At 36.0% G+C, this 5,880-nt stretch overlaps 1 long non-coding RNA gene across 1 annotated transcript; it reads left to right on the top strand.

Moving 5' to 3' along the window:
* Nucleotides 1–934: 934 nt before the first annotated feature.
* LOC122790134 lies at nucleotides 935–3,489 on the top strand. Its single transcript, XR_006362929.1, has 2 exons — nucleotides 935–2,665; nucleotides 2,705–3,489. It is a non-coding gene; the product is annotated as an uncharacterized LOC122790134 (long non-coding RNA).
* The last annotated feature ends 2,391 nt before the right edge of the window (nucleotides 3,490–5,880 follow it).

The raw sequence follows: 5,880 nt of genomic DNA, 5'->3' as shown, positions 1-5,880 counted from the left end.
AAAGCCTAGTGCCAAAACTAGTCGTTTTAGTCCCCACAGCTTGAGCTGACTAATGGCTTGGGTGTGCAAGAGGTGCCCAGAAGCTGTGTATATAACCCATATAGCTTAGGCTACTGCAGCAGTGATTATTGTGAAGAACATCTAATGTTGTCATGTCTCACAGAAGTGCATGATGCACAAATAAAGAATTTAGAAGATTTGTACATTGGGTATTCAGATGATAATGTCTACTTCCTGCTTTCACCAGTACAATGGACAAGTGGAGAGAACTGTCCATCCAATAAGACCTAACATTGCCTAATCTACAAAGAAGGGTACCCTTTGTGGCAAAACATCTATGTCTGCAACCTACAAGTGATGGTAATTGTCTGATACACGTTTTTAGGACATCCACAGGTCAGTGCGTCCTGTATGTATCACTTAACCTTAACTCCCTGTCTGCATGTTGCCAAACTAATCCTTGTGCTGGTTGCCTATGAGTTTTCAATCAAATGATATAGAACCATAGACATACAGGTCTAGATCAATATGTATGAATCACAAACAATGTCATGCAAATAAATGGCTGAATTCATAAATGTTGCATAAGCAGTGAATTAACTTTTTATAAAAAAAATACAAAAATAGGAACTGCAATTCTAGAAACCTAGCAATCCTCCAGGCAAATGTAAATGTGTGACAAAAGAATATTAATAAAATCTGACAGTAGAAAAACGCAGGATGGATGCAATTACTTAAGTACAGAAATGTAATGGAACATGTTTAGTCTAACAGCACAGGACCGCAGATAAATTAAAATAAAAAAGGATGATGGAAGCTACCTTAAATGTGAAGCATAGCAAGATAAGGAGAAAAAAAAAACACATTCCACTGGATCTGCCAATTGCAAAACTAACATGTTCAACGAAATGAGATGCCTTCTGTTATACATCTGTGTTTCCACAAAGATTGTTTATTTCACTGAATTACTACCAGCATACAGTTGACCATCATGGTACTAAATACTCATCTTAATTCAATATTTATACTGGAAGATAAGAAATGTCCTCTCTTAGGCTACCATGTAGTGGGGTAAACCAGATACTGAACAAAAACTAAACACTGTAGCTAATGTATTCTCTGAAACACTACTTAAATGGGTTACTTAAAGCCACATTAGACATTTAAATTAAAAAACATGCAGTTGTTCTTGTTCTTTTACTGGAGGAACTTGTCTGGCTTCCCAAGTCATAATCAAGAGAATGCATATGTAGACACTTGTTCAAACAGAAGATACTGAGTAGGTATAAATATAACATACTAAAAAATGCATTTTCATTGGTAAGAAAAATATGAAATATATGCACAGTTACTCATTACATTTTAAAAGAAATCCACCAAGTACTTAAAATAATCAAAATGTTTTAGTGCTTTGCATCAAATGCAGTACAAAATATGACAATGTATCATAAATTTAGATATATATATATATACATTTATTACATTTGGAAGGAAACCCATGAAGTATTTTAAGCAAATAAAAATAAATCAGAATGCCTTAGTGCTTTGTATCAAATACAGTACAAAAATAATGACAGTGCATCATATGTCTAGATATATGCTCTACAATTACATTAAATTTAAGAAAACAAAATAAACAAGACATTTACTTTTCCAGTTGCAAGTACACAAATACATATAAAATGTTCCCTTATCAGGAAGGATATGATTTAGCACGCCACAATGTTAAAAAGACTGACAGCCATAATAGCATTTCTATACTAACGCATTCACCAGGTTAAATTATTTTGTTCCCGTTAGATGAATGACTCATCTGCACGTGGCACAAGCAGTTCATTTTTTTCAAAAACTATGCACACATTTATACCACTTAATCTTTTCAAATATTTTGGAGGTTTCACTTTCAGAACTGATATGCACATTCATATGATTTAGCCTGTAATTCAGTTATTTTAAACATACCAATGAAAATGTTGTTTACAGCTTAAAGGAAAAAATAAGCATGGTTTGTTTTTCTGGTACAAAACTGAACATTTTCTTCATGGAACCAATTACAATTGGAATACTGTCTGCATCTTGGAATAAGCTGAGAACACTTTAAAGTCTGTTAGTGACATTTACTTACATTTTGTGCCTACAGTGTCATGATTCAGTTCTAATTTATGTGGCCTGGTTTTTTAATTAACATCTTTGTGAAATAACATTTTGGCTACACTGGTGTCACTAGGATTGCCAGTGAACTTTACTCTCTCTGACATCAGTGTGGTAATGTGTCCACAGACTTTGACGGACACATCACTGTGCATGCCAGAGGCATATCCATTAGTTATCGATGCATTCTCATGTTGTTTGTCACCAAGGAATAAAAGTAAATCTATGTGAAGGTGTGTCTAATATAAAATTATGACGCTTTTTATAAAGACATTGCCCACATATTTTAGGAATACTGGAGGGAATGCATTTCTATACTCATGCCATGATGCATGTCAGAATAGTAACAAAACACTAATGAAATTTTGATATGGAACAGTCATTACCAAGGGTACATACTCAAAGTAACAGTCAAACTCTAGAATCATAACTGCAAGAAATAATTTGCACAGGAAAAAAAAATATTTAAGGACATTAATGTACAAAATGAACATTTACAGAAAAATCTGTTCAGGTATAGCAAAGTATTGAGAAATCATGTGCATCTGTTCAGGTATAGCAAAGTATTGAGAAATCATGTGCAAGTATGGTGATCATTTCAGAAAACAAAGCGCGACAAACATCCAAAGATTATATTAAACGTTTGTTTCCCTTTTGTTCTGCTAAGATTTTTTTTATTTCCAGTTTTTGTATTCTAGTATTGTTTAATAAGTGACATAGTATGCATGTGTTTTGTAATTTCATATATAAAACATTATGTTTACTACTGTACATAAAAGTACTTAGAATTACAGCACATATTCATTTTATTGACCCACATTGAGTCAGTATGTTTAAAAAAAAATATGCATATTTCTTGACAGCTATAAAGTTCAAATATGGAAATAAATCTTTGGAAGCTTCACTAACACTCGTTTTTGTATGAGAACTATTTGAGTACAGGTAGAATGCTCTCACTATATGTGCATATACTCCAACAAAAACAGTAGCTACTGTTCTGATGTATAGCAAAATAAGTACTTAAATTTGGGTCTATATCACACTGTCAAATACTTACTTCATCGAATTGCTATTTATCAAACCCACTTTGTTGAAACCTCTATTCATCAAATGTCCATTTCATCGAAGTTTTTCATATATAGAAACAACAGCTGGCCATCATTGTGGATTTGCCCTTTCCCCATGAGTAGTACGATCCTGGAGTTGGTATATTTAGTTGGAGGGGTGTTGGGGTGCAGCCCACCACACTGGGGGATGCAAAGACCCCAGTTGGGTGGGTTTTAAAGATTTAGAATTTAGTGACTGGCACTAGATTGACCAGCCGTTGCTTCTCCCTGTGAAAAAGTTTGATGAAACAGCTGTTCAATGACTAGGGCATTCGATAATGTGATACAGACCGCTTAAATCTTACACCATTGTTTACTGGCAGCAATCAAATTATTGAGTTCTTAGACAAAATAAGCCATTTTGCTTTCTGCTTAGATTAAAGAAAATTGGAGAGCTTCTGGAGTAGTACTGTTAAGGTAAAAGTTAAGAAATTGTAACTGAAATAATTGGTTTTCTGTGTGAAAGCTTCCATAAATTAAAGAGCAGAAAGCTCTGTCTACAGTCATGGTTTTACAATATAACAGTCTGCAAAAATGTAATATAATTCCCAGACTACAGTAAAGAATCACAGGCTTTAAACTAGTCTCATCAGGCAGTCAAATGTTAGTGGAAGACAACTTTTTCCACCTTTAGTATCTTAAACTCCAGTCATTCTTTGGTATCTTTAAATAATTTTAATGTCCAGCACCACCTACCCCATGTATATTTCTGCAAGAATGTCATGCCAAAAGCAAAAGTCTACCCTGGCTGGCATTGTAAGTGTATTCTACATCTGACAAAGCAAGAAAGAAAGAATAATAAGAATTTATTCTGCCAAATACGGAAACTTTAAAACAAACTATATCAGAACCTGGTTTACTGCTGTCTCTTAATAACTTTAGCTTTTGCCCACTTTGACACCAATTTCTGGGATATTTACTTGAGGACAAATGGTGACACTGGAATTAACTGGCCTTAAGGCAGAGATGTTGCAAGCTTTAGAGAGTTTATGTGCTATCACTTTCTTAGGTAAAACTGTCTGCATTCTTGGCGACAAGAAATCACTGCATTTAACACTGATATATTGCCTCTCTCTCAGAGTCTTTACTCAAGAATTCTGGACACAGCCAAAATATATTTCTTTTGGGGGGGGCAAAAGCCAAAAATCAAGGACAGGGACAGTTTATACATATCACTGCAATTGATTAAAAAAGTTAACAGAACAAAGGCTTTTGTGTCAGCATGCACTTTCTGAACAGTAAGTATTAGTAAAGACTAATGACAGGCATTATTAACTCACTGTAATCCTCTGTGATTTACCAGAAAATCAAAAAATTTATGAGGGGAAAAATCAGGGGCAACTGAGACACATTATACATTTAGCTAAATTTAAATAGTTAAGCCTGCATTGCTAACAAATGCTTTTCATACTGGACTATTTTAATTTAGTATGAAATCACAAGTCCTCTAGAGTACCACTGCTTTCTGTGATAGGCATAATAGAGAGTAATGTGAATAGTCACCATGGCCGTAACCTTATCACAGCATCAGATGTATTTTGAAGTAGAACAACTGGGATGTGCATATTTAACAAAAACAGTGATAAATACACTTATACATGCAGATTTTCTTGAAACTGAAGCAGCATGTGACTTCAGGACATCTAAAGCAGAAATTAAACATGAATCAAAATGGCAATTTAATGACACCAGAAAAAACAGGTAGCAGCTTCTAGGATGTCCCTGGTAGGGACACCTCTGAGAAAGGCTGTGGAGGTAGATGCAGCCCTGGTTGAATGGGGTCTAATCCCCTGTGGGATACGTTTTCCATGGTGCTTATAGCAGAAATGAATGCAATGGCCTATCCATTTAGATATGGTTTGCTTTAAAATAGCTTTCCTCTCTGCCCCTGCAGCAAATGCCACCAGCAGTTGTTCAGATTTCCTTTAAGGTTTCGTCCTGTCCAAGTAAAATCTCAGTTGTCTGTGCACATCTAATGAGTGCAGTATGCGTTCCCCTTTGTTCTGTGGATTAGGAAAGAAGGTTGGCAAATGAATGGACTGATTAAGAGCCACACTAGAAACCACCTTGGGCATGAAGGAGGGACTGGTCCTAAGGGACACTCTGTCCGCATGAAAGATGATGAAAGGCTCCACTGCCATAAGGGCCTGTAATTCAGATACCCTTCTTGCTGAAGTGATTGCTAAAAGGAAGGCTGTTTTCCAAGAAAGGAATTTCAACTCTGCACTTGCAGCTGGGTCAAAAGGAGGAAGAGTTAGTTTTTCCAATACAAAGTTAAGGTCCCAGGCTGGAGTTGGGACTCTCCTGGGTGGTCTTAAGTTTTTTGCCCCTCTGAGGAACTGCTTGAGCAGTGATGACAGAAGGGGGTGGGGTTCTGTGTTTTAATGAGCTGAAATGGCTGAGGTGTGAATTTTGATGAAGGAAAAAGAAAGGCACCTGTGAAGCATCTCAGTTAAGTATTGGGAGAATCTGAGGTAAGTTGGGCGCTGCTGTGGCCATCCCGAGTTTGGTTCCAGACACAGAATCTTTTCCATTTTTCAGCATAAGATTTTCTAGTACTAGGCCTCCTTGCCTCCAAAATGACACCCAACACTTATTTACTGAGGGATGGTAATGGAGAAAT

The sequence above is a fragment of the Protopterus annectens genome, chromosome 15.part0 (assembly GCF_019279795.1).
Source record: "Protopterus annectens isolate FY-2018-M chromosome 15.part0, PAN1.0, whole genome shotgun sequence".
NCBI lineage: Eukaryota > Metazoa > Chordata > Ceratodontiformes > Protopteridae > Protopterus > Protopterus annectens.
The sequence above is the reverse complement of the archived record's forward strand: the minus strand, read 5'-3'. Positions and strand labels throughout refer to the sequence as shown.